Below are 17,354 nucleotides of genomic sequence, written 5' to 3' on the forward strand. Positions count from 1 at the left end.
ATGAAATGGTCTACACATCTTCCCATCATTGAGCTGCACACGTTGGACAGAAAAATACTCAAGGCTGGAGACAGAACCTGGTCAAGATGCAAGTTATTCTGTGCTTTACTGTAGGTGCAAGGTTTCAGCCTAGAGAGCAATTCCCTTCCCCAGAAAGATGGGTTATTGTGAAAAGAATGAATCTTCTCTAACCTAGATAATCACCACCACCATCATCATCTACATTGCTTATTAAAGCCTTATTAAAAGCTTACTTTAAAAACTATTTGAGGGGCTTCCCTGGTGGCGCAGTGGTTGCGCGTCCGCCTGCCGATGCAGGGGAACCGGGTTCGCGCCCCGGTCTGGGAGGATCCCACATGCCGCGGAGCGGCTGGGCCCGCGAGCCATGGCCGCTGGGCCTGCGCGTCCGGAGCCTGTGCTCCGCAACGGGAGAGGCCACAGCAGAGGGAGGCCCGCATACCACAAAAAAAAAAAAAAATAAAATAAACTATTTGACCACAGTTTTCTAATCCTACCAATAACCCTGCATGACAACATCATGCCCACTTGACAACTGACAAAACGGAAGTTCCAAGAGGTTCAAATTTTGCTTATCAGTTAATCAACAGACATGTGAACTCTGGTTTGATGCCACTGTCATGCTTTTCCATTTTCAAAACTATGTCACCTCCTTGGTGGAGTTAATTTCATAATTCAGAAAGAGTAAGAAGAGTGGGTGGGTTGCAGAGGTCCTTCTTACTGTATTTCCCCCCACGAAATTGTCCAAATTCTCACCCATACTGTGTCCATGACCATCTGGGTTCTGATGGGTAAATTCACTGAAACTTTCTTGACCTTCAAACCTTGTGAATAGAACCCCAGGAACTCTGGTTTCCATGTAAGTTTCTGATAATGTTTGTCCATTTCAATCCCAAGGGCTGAGGCAGAACTGTTCTCTTCCTTCCCACTTCCAGGAACCCACACTCCCCATGAAAGGAGGGTGGGTGAATTTTTAATTTGGACTTTCTGTTCGTGTTCCTAAGCTACTCCTCCGTGTTTTCAAATTCGGTCCCCTGCTTATTGCCTTTATATCTTAAAATTCTACGTACTAACTTTCATTCCTTTCAAAGGTATAAAAACTCCGTAGCCTCAAGATTGACCTTTGCATGGTCCCACCTACTGATCCTTCTTTTTCTAAACTTCCCCCACACCCGTTCTTTATCTCCTGATGAATGGAACCGACTTAATCTTCAAATGCAACTGACAGTTCTCCATTCCCTGAAGCATAATCACATTAACATTGTCCCATCTCAAAGAAAAGTTCACATGTCTGTCTGCAGGCACCAGTCTCTTGCTGGAAAGCTTTATTTGCTGTTCAACCACACACCCACACACACACACACACACACACACACACACACACACACACACGAACTACTAATCGATTTGTTGTGAGGCTCTGATGACGACATCTCTGGCCGAAAATGAGTACACCTGCCTGGTGGCTACCCACAAAACAAAAGAGCATCCTGTGAGATACCTCTGCATGGAAAATGAAGGCTGAAAGCATGCGGATATGGTTCATTGGGCTTTTCTCATGGAGGTTATGACCCATCCCAGAGACCATGGAAAGGAATGTAGGGTCTACTGTGCCCCTGCCAGCCCTCCCCAAGTCTCAATGATAGGAATGGTGACCTGGATGCTCTGATGCCCAGAGAGGCCACTGGTCCTTTCTGCTTGGCTTCCCCCAATAGGGCCGAGCAGCACATGTTGTCTCTCGCAGTGCAAGGTGGATGCATCCTTTAGAAACTCTGCAATCCCCTTCCCTGACACTGCACTATTCAGGTCGGGCTGCTCTGAGATTTATGAAAGGTAAAACAGGTTCAACCTGTCAAACAGTGAGACGCCCCAGAGCTGGGGAGGGGCTCCAAAAGGCTTGTCTGCCCCAAAATATCTCCCCACATTTGCCCATTAAGGTGCCTGAGCCACTTCTTTGGTAAAGGAACATACCTCCTGCCATCCCCTCTGAAGCAGAGGTACATGGCCTGGGCGCGTGCCACGTTCGCATCTGCTCAGCAGGAAGTCCTTAATGACACTGGGGGCAATTTTCAGTTTAAACATTAGTCAGCTCTGGCCTGTGACAATGAACTTCACTCTCAGAGAAGCCGGAGCTACAAGCTGTCACCTACCACTGTACGCGGCACTGCTTCCTAGAGGTGGTGAGGGACAGGGGCAAGTGTCCCCAGGCCCTGCTGCTGCCTGGGGAGCAGGTCCTACATCTGTGAGCCCCCAGAGGGGACAGAGCCCAGGCTGACTGGTCAGCACGCACGCAGTGAACATCTGCCTCCCTCCAGGGAGGGAGGCGGATGGAGCCAGCTTTCTGCCCCCAGGAAGCTCCCAGGCCAGTGAGAAGAGAGGCAGACCATAAAAAAATACATATGTCAGGTGTTGGTAAGCGCTGGAAACAAAGATAAAGTGTGGGTCAAAAAGAATCGCATGGACATTTCTAGATGGGGTGGCCAGGGCAGGCCTCTTTGCTGAGAACTGAATGGAACAAGGAAGAGGGCCCTAAGCATATCTAGAAGACTCTTCCAGAAGGAGGAAACCATTAATGAAGGTCCTGGGCTGGCGAGGGCCCTGGTGTGGTAAAGAACAGGCGGCCAGGGTGCCCGGAGCTGTGTGGGAAGGAGGAAACGGTGGGGAGGGCCGGGAAATCCAGACAGAGCATTAGGGTCCATGAGCCATGACCAGGGTTTGGCAGGTTGAGGGGTTTTCTCTGAGAGATATGCAAACCCACCAGTTAGAAGACACATTTTTCTTCTGAGTGAGAACTTAAAAGAAAAGAAAAAAAAAAAGCACAAAGAATTGTGCCAAGCCCAGTATTGGCTTCAAAAATGCCATTATTTGAGCTACGTTAACTAAGCATTCTGACGCTCCCTAAAAAGTAGAATTCATACCCATTTAGTCCAAGTTCCTCATGAAACTGTGAGCAGGCCCTTTGTACTTGCCTGAGTTATTTCAGGAAGCTGCTTAGATGTGCCCTCTTTTGGCCTCAGTTTTGCCATCCACACAATGGGGATGACACTCTACCTTGTGCACCAAATAAGAGTCGTAAAGGCAATGCACACCAGGCCTACCCTCAGAACCCACTGTGAGCAGAGGCGCAAACCCCAGCGCTCACAGCTCCACGTCCCACACTGTCTGCATGCCCGTCTCCTGCCCAAAGTTGGCTGCACGGAGAATAAAAATGCCACTCTGCATCTCATGGCTAATCTGCCAGACACGTAGCAACTGGTCTGCACCCCCTCAGGCCCTTCCTGGAACTGGCACTTCACCTTCATAATGGCTCGAGTCATGTCACAGATCAACAAAAGAAGGTTATGGAAATGTATGGAAACCACACACACACACACACACACACACACACACACACACACTGTAACGCTAAAATGATTTAACTTTCTTTTTTCATTTGCTACAGACCTGAATGCTTCTGAAAAGTCGGCTTAAAAATAGAAACTGGATCCACAAATCGTTTTCACCATTAAATCAGATCCATCTCGCGAGCAGCAGCAAAATGAATTCCCTTCCTCTCTCCCGGCTGCTTTCCTTTCTTCTCCAGGAACAAATCACTATGTCTCAACCTTCATAAATGACAGGATGGCAGCATGAAAGAAATCGACTGTCAGTCTCCAGGAGGCTTCAGGGCCAGCGTTTTCCCAAGGGTAAATATCAGGGACAATTTGGCCTTTTTTTTTTTTTCCTCTAAATTTTATTATTATTAATTTTTTTGTTTTGGCTGCGATGGGTCTGCGTTGCTGCACGTGGGCTTTCTCTAGTTGCGGCAAGCGGGGGCTACTCTTTGTCGCGGTGCGCGGGCTTCTCATTGCAGTGGCTTCTCTTGTCGCGGAGCACAGGCTCTAGGCACACGGGCTTCAGTAGTTGTGGCACGCGGGCTCAGGAGTTGTGGAGCATGGGCTTAGTTGCTTCGTGGCATGTGGGATCTTCCCAGACCAGGGCTCGAACCCGTGTCCCCTGCATTGGCAGGCGGATTCTTAACCACTGTGCCACCAGGGAAGTCCCCTGATGGCCTTGTTTCTTTTTTTTTTTTTAATATGATGGTTTTTAAAAATTTTTTTTAAATTAATCTATTTATTTATTTATGGCTGCGTTGGGTCTTCGTTTCTGTGCGAGGGCTTTCTCTAGTTGTGGCAAGCAGGGGCCACTCTTCATCGCGGTGCGCAGGCCTCTCACTATCTCGGCCTCTCTTGTTGCGGAGCACAGGCTCCAGACGCGCAGGCTCAGTAGTTGTGGCTCACGGGCCCAGGTGCTCCGCGGCATGTGGGATCCTCCCAGACCAGGGCGCGAACCCACATCCCCTGCATTGGCAGGCAGACTCCCAACCACTGCACCACCAGGGAAGCCCAGCCTTGTTTCTTTACTTGATTTTTTAAACACAAATATCCATCCAGACCTTCCTCCTAAGTGTGCGCAGCTATCGGCTGGCTGTGCCTTTCTCCTTCTCCCTGAGCTTCACCGCATTTGAACAGGAAAGATCAAAGTGTCAACTTGAAAAAGGAAAAGATGTGAACACAAGTCATGGCATTGTTCTTCAAAAGAGCAGCATCCAAGCAAATGCTATTTAGTAAATGAGTTCCCAGGTCTTAGCCAGGTTGTACTGACATATCAAGAAAATCTGAGTTCTTTAAAGATGCTGCTTAAATTTCCCAGTTAAAAAATATAATAACAATGTTGGATATATTCTAGGACAAAAGAATTGGAAGGTATGCATAAGTTAACATATTTACAGCAGGGCACAAAACCCCAAAAAGCAGTACTGGAGAAGAGAAAATATTCAAGTGTTTTGAATTAAAAATGGGGGAATAGGGCTTCCCTGGTGGCGCAGTGGTTAAGAATCCGACTGCCAATGCAGGGCACATGGGTTCGAGCCCCAGTCCGGGAAGATCCCACATGCCGCGGAGCAACTAAGCCCGCGCACCACAACTACTGAGCCTGTGCTCTAGAGCCTGCAAGTCACAATTACTGAGCCCGCGAGCCTAGAGCCCGTGCTCCGCAACAAGAGAAACCACTGCAATGAGAAACCTGTGCACCGCAACAAAGAGTAGCCCCCGCTCACCACAACTAGAGAAAGCCCGCACGCAGCAACGAAGACACAACGCAGCCAAAAAAATAAATAAATAATTTTTTTTTTTTTTTTAAGCCTTTTTTTTTTTTTTTTCCGCGGTAAGCGGGCCTCTCACTGCTGTGGCCTCTCCCATCGCGGAGCAGAGGGTCCGGACGCGCAGGCTCAGCGGCCACGGCTCACGGGCCCAGCCGCTCCGCGGCACGCGGGATCCTCCCCGACCAGGGCACGAACCCGCGTCCCCCGCATCGGCAGGCGGACTCTCAACCACTGCGCCACCAGGGGAGCCCCAATTTTTTTTTTAAAGGGGGAATAGTAGACGATACTGTAAGCAAAGTAAAAAAAAAATAATAATAACGGTGGGATGGAAACACAAATTTTCAGTAAAGTTGGTATGGTATATCCATACCATGGAATTCTATATGCCTATTGAGAAGAATGAGAGTTATATGTATTTATCTAGAGGGATATAATACCCCAATTTATCTAAAGGGATATCATTGCAACCCATAAGACAGAGTTAATATCCAATATCCCTCTGATACCAAGGGCTTCCTACTAAGACAACTCCAGGGGACGCTGCTCACAGAAACCATGCCCAGCAGAGATGCTCTAGTCCTGCAAATTGATGTGAACCAGGATACAAATACGAAGTTCACAAAATGGCCAATGAACATATTAACTGATGCTCAATCTTCCTAGTGGTCCAGAAAAGGCTAAATAAAACCTCAACAGAACAGCTTACTTCTTATCAGGTTGAAAAAAGGTCAGTTTATGTGGGAAAGCAGCTGTCTATAAATTGCTACAACATTTTTGGAAACAAACTAGCTATCCCTGTTCAATTTCATTTTAGGAAATCCATCCTATAGATATAAAAGCATTCTGTAAGGATACAGGTATAAAGATGCTGATTGTAGCACTATAAGAAATGGAAAATAATGAAAACAACATGAATTTCCAGTAATGCTGGAATGGTACATCCATACCATGGAATGTTACACAGGCATGAAAAAGAATGAGTTAGAGTTATAGGTAATTATCTAGAGTGATGTAATATTAAATTTATCTATAGAGATACAGATGCCTCAAATAAGAAATACAGATGTTCAGTGAATACTCTAGCAATTAAATTAAATGATGAGATCTACTTGAATTAATACGGATGAATCTCAAAAACACAATAATGGGTGAGAAAAAGCAGGTTATTAAAAGATACAGTATTGCCATTTATGTCACTCCATAAAACACACACACATACACACCAACAATATGAAGTCCTACACTGTAGGACGTACAGTATATACACATGGAGTAAAAGTATAAAGACACACAATAAGAATGCACACATCAGGGCTTCCCTGGTGGCGCAGTGGTTGAGAGTCCGCCTGCTGATGCAGGGGACACGGGTTCGTGCCCCGGTCCAGGAAGATCCCACATGCCGCGGAGGGGCTGGGCCCGTGAGCCATGGCCGCTGAGCCTGCGCGTCCGGAGCCTGTGCTCCGCAATGAGAGAGGCCACAACAGTGAGAGGCCCGTGTACCTCAAAAAAAAAAAAAAAAAAAAAAAGAATGCACACATCAGCTTCCAGTACAAGTCGTTTGTGGGGTGGGCAAAAGAATGAGACACATATCCATAACTGTGCCCTGCATCCATAACATTTTTTAGACATCTAAAGTAAATATGGCAAAATGATAATTAACATTTGCTCAATCTGGGTGGTGGGTACATAGTAATCTGTTCATTTATTTTTCTGTGCTTTTTGGTAAATTTGAAATATTTCACGATATTTTAAACATTTAACCAAAGGCAGAATAGACAATGGTGCCTTAAGGAACTGCAGAGTTGGGGGCAGATAAGGAAGGAAGCCCTGGGCCCCGGTTTCTTAGGACAGACCCCGATGCACCTACCATCCTAGCATAGCAATGACAGGCTTCCACTCTCAGTAGCACTGGACCACATGATGTCACCTCTCACTGCTCCCTCAGTACAATGGAGATGGTGACACCCCATACCTCATAGGGCTGTTGAGAGGATTAAATGAAAAGATGGGAATTATACCCTCACTCCCTGGTGTGATCCATACATATTAATTATTCTGATGAGGCGATAGGCCCTAAAACAAAAACATGCACAAAACATTACCAGAACTCAGAGGAAAAAGAGAACAAACGTGGTCTGGCCAAAATGAAGCACCATACTTTTACAAAGCAGGGACATTTGAGTAGCCTTTTAGGAGTGGGAGTTTTCTACAGTAACTCAGACCTAGAGAAGGGAGGGCCTTCTCTAGGTTCAGAGGATGAAACTGACAGCGTCAGAACATGACTAAAGAGGCCTGGATGCCCTCAGAATGGCCTCTGGATGTTGGCCAGAAAGTTTTAACTTTAACTCCTGGCCTCGTGATCTTTGATTCCACAGAGGACTTCTTGTTCATTCTCATGAGGAGGACACATCACTTACCAGGGCATCGCTACCCACTAATGACGGTGGAAGAAGAGGTTAAAGTCCCTGCTTTCACAGGTTTAGGGAACAAAAATCAAGATCCAGGAAGCACTGAGCAAATAAAAACAAGTCACTGTGGAATTAAGAGCTAAATTTGGTGGGATGGACAAGAAGTTGGAGAATGGAGAAAAGATCAAGTGCTGGTGTCATCAGACAGACCCGGAAGGGACAAGGCCTGACCCTGGTGACCCCATGGGAAGAGTCCCCATGGGAAAGAGGGACAGGAGTTTGTGTTGGGCTGTGGCTGAGACTGTTATAGTTTCATGAATCTCTGTGTGTCTTAATGTCCTGACATCACGGGGGCAGCAACATGTCCAGTGGCTAACTGTTCCCCGAGCCTGTTTCCCTTCTGTCCCAGACACACAGCTGGACTCTAGTTCCCAGCCTTACAGGGACACATGACCAAGTGATAGAGCTCTGGCCAATGGAGCATAAGTAGATGCCCTGGGCCCCTTCCAGGCTGACCCAGAAACATCCCACATGGGACTGCCCATCCGTGTTTGCCACCTGCCCACTCAATGCAAAGGACAGCAGGTCCTAGAGGAGGGTAGTGCCACAGAGGCAAGGAGCCCGGGTCTAAAATTTGGATGCTGGTTTGTTCCAACAGCTAACGTAACTCTAATACACCAAGCTGCAAAGTTACAATCCCCAACCTCCCTTTCAGCTAGAGGTGGTCAACGAGATTTAAACCAAAGTGATCATGTGAAGCTTACAGAAGACTCTTTATAGGGGGCTGACTTACTGTGATGCATACTTCTTTGTCTCCTGCCCCTCCTTTGCTTCTAGAATAAGGACGTGACAGCTGGTTCTCCAGCAGTCAGCTTGTGAACCTGAGTTCTTCCTAGTGGTGACAGAATAGAGAGACAGAAAGAACCTAGGTTTCTGTGCCTTCATAGAGCCAGCATGCTAGTCTTGGATTCCCTATTTTTTAAAATTCTTTTACGTGAAATAATAAACCCATAATCTTTTCATACCATGTTCATAGGAACTCTGTCACTATCTGCCAGATCTACTTCTTTACTAATAAAATGGCCATAAGAACTACCCAATTAGAGTGGAGGTCTGCGTCACAATGCAGAGTAGTGAGCATAAAGGAGGATCATGGCGATAATACCGAGCCATTAAAATAAAGGCATTGAAGATAGGAGAAGCAAGGAAAACTTTAAAAAGCAGAGCACGAAGGACACTGTGACTTTACAGTAAACACAACTGGAAGGTTACGGCCTGAAAAATCGGGCTTTAAAAGGATAAACTCACAGCTGGTCAGTCTATGAAGGAGTACTGTATCCCATTACGGGATATGGACCAGGAGATGGGACACGGGGTGATGCGTGGGGCACAGTCTTCTATTCAAATAATCTCATAGCCAGACAAACAATGCAAGGAGGAGACGGTTCAGGGCAGAGAAACGCCAACCACTGCCCATAAACAGTGATGTACACAGCAAGGTCAGGACTGAAAATAAAACGAAAAGAATTAAACGTGACTCTGTGGGCCAAGTGATCAATAAATACCTGTTGAATGAATGAGTGGAGACAACATAAACTTTTTAAAAGCCTACACAACAAAGAAGAAAAAGCACAATGTGGACTTCCCTGGTGGCGCAGTGGTTAAGAATCCGCTTGCCAGTGCAGGGGACACGGGTTCGCGCCCTGATCCGGGAAGATCCCACATGTTGCGGAGCAACTAAGCCCATGCGCCACAACTACTGAGCCTGCGCTCTAGAGCCCGCGTGCCACAACTACTGAAGCCGTGCGCCTAGAGCCCGTGCTCCACAACAAGAGAAGCCACTGCAACGAGAAGCCCGCGCACCAAAACGAAGAGTAGCCCCCGCTCGCCGCAACTAGAGAAAGCCCGCGCGCAGCAACAGAGACCCAATGCAGCCAAAAATTTAAAAATTAATTTTTTAAAAAAGAAAAAGCACAAGGCTAAGGATTAAATTAAGAAAAAGAAGCCCAATTATGAGTGGAGAAAATTAAGATTTTTGTTTTTTCTCTTCTAGGAATGATTTCATTGCTCAATGGTGTACCCAGGGAGAGCACTAGCAAGTGGAAATGATCAGCAGACCTGGCCAAAGCTCTCCACTGGGTAGCATTTGGAACGTCCTCTATTGGGAAGAGGTGGATTAGGGACCTGTTAAAAATGACCTATGAAAGAGTTCCCTGATTCCTCGATTATAAATCATTGTAATTGGAGACAGAAAATCTCCTTTGCCTTTATTATCAATCCCTGGCCTCCGTTACTAGACCCAAACTCATCATTTAGCAGTTATTTACAACATTAACCACCCCTGTGAGGAAAGCCAGCAAAAGTCATTTTTCGGTTTGTGACCGACCCAGACAGAACATTATGAGAACACTATCGCTAGGAAACAAAGAAAGGAAAAGCAACGTCACGTGAGAGCAATTGTTAAGTCTTGCTTCAGTTACAATCACTCTGTATTCGATAGTTTATCATTTCAACATGGAAGATGCATCTTGAACTAGTGCCCTACCATGCTGTTTTGTGCAAAATGGGTTGGGTTTGGTTCAGTTCTGATGACTCCCGGTCATCTCTCCTGCTCTGTGGAAGTTCACAATGACAGACACTGGAGCCATTGTGTTTATCATTAGGAACTTGGTTCCAAATAGTTGGACTTTGCCTGCAGACAATCCGTTTAAGCAAATGTGATGCATACAGATGAGAAAGGGGCAGGGCACAGGGAGACTTCTGAGGATGGTAATTTCCATGCATCCCCAGCAACCATTATCTATTTCAGCACAAGGCACAGGAGGATGAACGCCCTTGGGGCGGGTTGCTGGAGAGAGCCTTGCTTTTTTTGCCTGACTGGGTCCCTAAGGTACACTACCTCCTCCTGAAGAAAAACAAGTATCAGAAACTCATCATCAGATTGTGATGGTCTCGCCACTAATGTCCAAAGCAAGACTACTGACATGAATGTAAACTTCATGCAACTTCCACTTCCTGTCCTATTTGCCAAGGGGAAGCCTGACATTTAGGGTCCTTTAAGCCTGTGCTCTAATTATTTGATCCTGGATAATCTCAGACTTCTAATCATCTCAGTCTCCAGAGTAACAACGGAAGCGAAGGGAGGAAGCTTGGAATTACAATGCAGAAAGATGGATGGGGTCCACAAAAGTAGTGTACAAAAACGGCCCTTGGCAGAAAACACATGAGAACCACTGCCACCCCTAGACCCCCAAAGCCATGAGGACTCCCCTCCTGTAAACTCTTCTAAGTCCTGTATAATTCGCAACAGGATTTGCATGCCTCTCCATTTGTCAAACTATTAGCATGCAAATTAGCAAGTTGCATTCTCCCATCAGAACGTCTACCATGATGAATGGGGACCCCAAACAATTTCAGATTGCAAACTGTTAGATGAGCCACACAAATCGTTAAGTTCAATCCCCTCACCTCCTGGAAAAGGAAACTGAGTTCAAGAAAGGTTGAGCAACGGGCCCAAGGCCCAGACACTTACAACACTGGTGTGATAATTCAGTCTAGTGCTTTCCTCAAGCAAGATATTCATATTCACCTGGGACGTTAGACTGCCCCGTGCTCCCCATTAACCGCTTGAAGGGAGGGAGCAGCTTCACCCTGCTCCTTGTTCTGATAACAAGAGCCTCCCAGTTCATCACAGAGAAGTGTTTAGGAGCACACGGCCTCTGGAGTCAGCCAGACCTTGACCCGAAGGTCCACCAGCACCAATCAGCTCTGCAAGTTTGGGGCAGTAACTTAATCACTTGGGGCCTCAGTTTCCCCATACATGGAACAGGGATATGAGTCCCTTCCTTAGAATGGCAATAAGCATCACGTGCTTATGTATATTACAGGCACATTACCCAGCTCGATACATCATGACCAGTTGGATAAATATCTTTTTCAAGAGAATGTAAGAGAAAAAAAATCACATTTAAGTCGTTTCCATTTCTAAAGCCTTACCTCCAGGAAGGCTCTACCCTCATCTCAGTGTAATATAGCGGGAAGGAATCTTATCTACTCCCATCCAAACTTAATAATATTCATCTTGAAAGGCTCATGAGGACCTAGCCCTAAAGAAAAAAATTTTAAATATATATTAGCTTAAGGGCTTTCTTCATGACTTTTTACAGCCCTTGCATTTTAAAACTGTATTGGCTTAAAGAATGGCCTCTCTTGATTCCCAATGATGAGCAAAATTTGTAAGTGGCCTCTGTCCACTGCATAAAGGAATACCCAGCTCCATGTGGTTCACCTCTAATGGCCTTAGGAAACAGACCCACAGACCTATTAATACACACTCATGAACACTGGCCATCTACAGCATTTTGTATCTGCCCAGGACAGTCCCAGTATAATGACTACTCGGTCTCCCTTTCACTCAGAAAAGTATCCCAATCAGGACAACGTATTACATGATAATTACACATACGATTAGTACGTGTCAAATACTTACAGGTAGGAAGTACTCAGTAAAGACACGTGTATGAATACCGTGGAGCATCTTTGCTGGGCAAGTTTCCTATCATCTCTGAGCATTCCTTTTTTTCATTTTTAAAAAATGGGGACTATAAGACCTACTCTGCAAGGTTATTTTAAACATCAGAGATGTGTTCTGCAGAGTTCCTGGGACATTTGTGTCCTATAAATGCAGTTATGGTGATAATAATGAAGATAAGGATTTAATCAGCTTAGCTCTCTAGAACTGTTTCCTTATGCAAACAACTAACATCATATATCATTTTACCTTTGACAAGATGCTTTCTCATACATCATGATGTGTGATTAATAAAATCAGGACGTAAATTTAGACCATGTGAGTCTCTTCCAACTTTAACCTCCTATGATTCTATTTCTCCAAGATTTACTGGCTAGGAATATACGGTACCTTCCAGAGAGGACAGCAACAATCATTGAAAATACCACTTCTCTATTCTAGAGAATTCTAATGCCACCCCTCTGGCAAGTCACCTGACTTTTCTCAGATTTCCTACATGCAGAATGAGTGTACTTGTTACCTTAGAATGAGAAATGTGATGTGCTCACAAAGGCATTTCATTCTGAAGGTGATCTGTACATTTATCGCTCTAGCAATGTTCTAGCTAGCATGTGCTAGTATGTGATAGGTAAGTGTTGGATTTTATCATCATTGTCATTATTATTATATAATTGTAGTTATGTGTAAGGAATTTTGAACCAAACAGATTAGGTAGCTCCTCCACTGACTGCTATGTCACCTTGAACAAGTTACTTCATATCCACAAAGAGGTATCATCATCTGTAAAATGGGAATAATACTACCTACTTAGTAATACTACCTACCTAATAGGGTCACTGCAAGGATTAAATAGGTTAATATATGTATGATAATTAGAACAAAGCTTGGCACTTAAAGGCATTCAATAATGGTTGTTTTACTGTCACTGTTAATAGCATCACTGTTATCTCCAATGTATACTCTCAAGTAAAAACAAAAAACAAGTGCCAAGCAAATAGTATGCTACTGTTTGTTTTTTAAAAAGGGGATGTAAGACTTGTGGGACTGGCCAAGATGAAGAAAGCTCACAAAAGCCTATCTCTCCCACTGATTACAAGTAAAATCTCTGCATGGAACATGGAAACCAACTTCTTGAGGCCTCTGAAGAGCAAACAATATCAGATAGATTGAAAAGGAAGTTAAAAATTGAAGAAACACACATTGGCAAGTTTCCTGGATTAAATTTTCCTCCATTATCTCTTGGCTTTGATTCAAAGGTAGGCCCAATCAAAGAAATACACAGTGGGAGAAGAAAACAAAAACTTCAAGAAAAATCTCCTCTTTCTGGCCAGATGACTAGGAAAAGGAGCCTCCTTAAAACCACAGTGTGTGATAGGATATTCCAGGTATTTCTTCCTTTTTTTTCCTCCCTGCCCTGATCTAAGGCCGGACCTTGTCACGGCACTGCACTTGCTGCTGCACATAATGAGACCCTACAAGCCAAAGAAATAACCAATTTCTTTGACCAAAGGAACTGAAAAAGGGGGGCCCTGTGGTCTGGAGAGTGCAGGGGATGCTGGTTACTTTTGTACTCTCTTTTTTCTCTCACTGCTTTGCCCTGAGGGCTGCCCCAGTTACACAGAGCTGCACAATAGCTTACGTGGGGTGCACAATAGCTTAGGGGAAAACTCTAATCCGCCTTTCTGACCAGAGAACTGGGAAGGACTGCTGCGAGTGAGAGTGTGAGGAAAATCCCAGAGAGGGGAGGGTTGGGGAAGGAGATCTTGTAAATCTATATATGAATCAACACAAGTTCCAGGCTACCGATGAGACACACAACTGTGAAACACACCCAAAGAAGCAATGGCTTTGAGAAGTAAATTTTGATATAAAGAACCACATTAATCCAAAACTAACTCACAAATAGCACAAATGTGGGGCAGATCCAAACAACACAGCAAAGGCTTTGCAAACTGAACTGACATGGCTGCTCCCACCCCCAAAAGGTGAGACAGACTTGTCGTCTGAGCCCTACCTGGTTGACATCCTTCTTTAAAAACAAAAAATCATTCTCCAGCAGCTTTGATTAGGACCCAGTGTCTCACAACATAATGTTCAAAATATCCAGGATACAACCTAAAATTGTTAAGGAAGGAAGAGAGGGAGGGAGGGAGGGAAACACAATCAATAGATCAATAGATACTAACTCCAAGATGATTCAGATGTTGGAATTATAGACAAAAATGTTAAAGCAGTTATTTTTACTATATTCCATAAGTAAGTTTGAATACTATTGAAATTAATGGAAAGACAGAAGTTCTCAGAGCAAAATAAAAATTATTGAAAAGAACCAAATGGAAATTTTAGCCTTGAAAAATATAATAATTTATATTTTTTTAAGAATTCACTAGATGTATGAAATAACAATGAAGACAACAGAGGAAAATGTCAATAAACTGGAAGATAGAGCAACCAAAATACTGAATCTTAAGGGTAGAGAAAAACAGGTTGAAAAAAATTAACAGAGCCTTAAGGACTTATGGAACAATATCAAAAGATCTAATATTCATGTCACTACAGTCCAAAAATGAGAGAAGAAAGAGATTGGTGCAGGAAAAACGTTTGAGGAAAGAATGCTGAAAGCTTACCATATATGGTAAAAGACATAAATTTACAGATTCAAGAAGCTCATCAAACCCAAAACAAAATAAATTCAAAGAAAAGAACACAGAGACAATATTCAAATTGCTAAAAAACCAAAGATAAAAAAAAATCTTGAAAACAGCCAAAGAAAATCAACACACCATAAAGGAAACAGTGATTAAAATGAATACAGATTTCTCATCAGAAATGATGGAAACTGGAAGGCAGTGGAAGAAATCTTCAAAGATTTTTAAATTCTACATCCAGTGGAAATCTGTATACAATAAAATACCATTTAGGAATAAAGGTAAACTAAAGACATTTTCAGTGAAATTTTAAAAAGAGAGAGAGAGAGAGAATTCATCACCAGAAGATGTGGTCTAAAATAAATGTCAAATAAATGCCTCATCAGGCTGAAGGAAAATGATACTAAAAGAACACTTAGAACTTCAAGAATATGGAAATATGCCAAAATATTAATTGTGGTAGTGATACAGGAGGAATTTTGACTTTTTTTTCTATATTATCTGTGTTTTCCAAGTTCTTATTTTTTATAATAAATATGTTACTTTTATAATTAGAAAAAAAGAACTTCAAGAATAAAGGGAATGCTAAAGAAATGGTAAATAGCTGGGTAAATAGATTATTTGTCTCTGCTTAAGTTCTATATAATTAGGATGGCTATCGAAAGCAAAAATTAAATGGAGTTTTTAATGTATGTAAATATAATACATAAAACTGTAATATGAAGAGGACACAGTAAAGGAATCTATTTGGTTGTAGGACTTTTGAATTTTATTCAAGTGATAAAACACTAAAAGTAGACCATGAAAAGTATATATGTATACTGTAATCACCATGAAAAGCAGATATGTATACTGTAAAACACACACACACACACACACACACACACACACACACACACAGTCCAATAGAAGTTTTACTGGAATATTCAAAATATCAAATAATCTCAAAGAAGGTAGGAAATAATAAAGAGAGAAACAAAAACAAGAAGAGACAAACACAAAACAAGTAATGAAATGGTAGACCTAAATCTGACTATATCAATAATTACATTAAATATAAATGGTCCAAACACAACAATTAGAAGACAGAGATGGTCAGACTGTATTAAAAAGACCCAAGTATATGTTATCTATAAGAAACAGCTATAAATATAAGAATATAAATAGAATCAAATTAAAGGGATGGAAAAAGAAAGACTATGAAAACACTAACCAAAAGAAAGCCGTATATTAATATCAGACAAAATAAACTTCAGAAAAAGGACATCCAGGAAAAAAGAAGATTGTTATATAATGATAAAAGAATAAACTTACCAAGAAGAAATAACAATATTAAATGTGTATGCCTCCATAAATACAGCTTCAAAATATGTTAAGCAAAAACTGAAATAACTGAAAGGGGAAATATGACAAATTCAACATTACACTTGTATGGAGACATCAACATCCCTCCCTAAGTAATCTAGAGAACAAGTAGGCAGAAGATCACAAGGATATGGAAGTCCTGATTAATACTTTCAAACATTTTGGCCTGATTGACATATATAGAACTCTAAACCCACCAACAACAGAAAACACAGTCTTTTAAAGTGTACATGGAATACTGACCAAGATATACTACATTCTGGATCATAAAACAAACCTAAAAGTTTTTAAAGAATTGAAATCACACAAAGTATGTTATCTGACCATAGTGAAATTAAATCAGAAATCAGTATCAGATTATCTAGAAAACTTCCACATATTTGGAAAGTAAACAACGCACTTCTAAATAATCCATGAGTCAAAGAGAAGAAAAGTAGAAAATAAATTGATTGAAACATAAATACACCTCTTGAAATTTTGTGGACTAGAGCTTAGAGAGAAATGTATAGTATTACATATTTGTGTTAGAAATAAGAAAAATCCCAAGTCAATAATCTAAGATTTCACCTCAAGAAACTAGAAAAATAAGAAAACATGTGTTTACACAGAAACCTATATGCAAATGCTTATAACAGCTATATTCATAATCATCCAAACTGGAAACAACCCCAAAGCCCTTCAACTAGTGAATGATTCAAACAAACTGCTGGACATCAAGCAATAAAATAATACTTAGAAATATGGAGCAAACCATTGATACATGCAAGGACATGGATGAAACTCAAATGTACGAGGCTAAGAGAAAGAAACCAGACTCAAAAAGCTATATACTGTGTAATTTCATTTATATTACATTCCAGCAAAGAAAAACTATAGAGAAAGAGAACTATAGGAAAAGGTTGCCAAGGATCAGGGCTGGGGGAAGTTTCTGATGACAGAGAGGTAGCACAAGGGAATTTGGTGGTCATGGAAATGTTCTGTATCTTGATGGTGATGCTGGTGACATGATTTCAGGCACATGTCAAAACTTATGGAACTATACACTGCAAGAGTGATTTTTACTGTCCATAAATTAAAAAGCATTTTTTTTTAAAAAGGGTTGTAAACATACACCAATAAATGCACGGCACTAGCTATGAACCAGGCACTTCTTATTGAGTGGGAAAAGTGAAATATACAGTTTCTTCTCTCAAGTTGCAAGCCAGCTTTGACAAAAGCCTACGGTAGTCTAGCGTTCTTTG

The 17,354-nt window shown here is 42.5% G+C and overlaps 1 protein-coding gene across 5 annotated transcripts in view; it reads right to left on the reverse strand.

Annotated features, from left to right (window-relative positions):
- CAMK1D (calcium/calmodulin dependent protein kinase ID) overlaps positions 1-17,354 on the reverse strand; it is a 449,867-nt gene that overhangs the window by 286,611 nt on the left and 145,902 nt on the right. Inside the window, exon 1 of one of the 5 annotated variants that reach the window (XM_028496515.2) lies at positions 8,363-8,379. The exons of the other annotated variants lie outside the window; for them this stretch is intronic. The gene's annotated coding sequence lies outside the window, so the exon portion shown is untranslated. Of the gene's footprint in view, positions 1-8,362; positions 8,380-17,354 lie in introns of those variants that run through there. 5 annotated transcript variants of the gene reach the window in all.

Source organism: Physeter macrocephalus, chromosome 11 (assembly GCF_002837175.3).
Source record: "Physeter macrocephalus isolate SW-GA chromosome 11, ASM283717v5, whole genome shotgun sequence".
NCBI lineage: Eukaryota > Metazoa > Chordata > Mammalia > Artiodactyla > Physeteridae > Physeter > Physeter macrocephalus.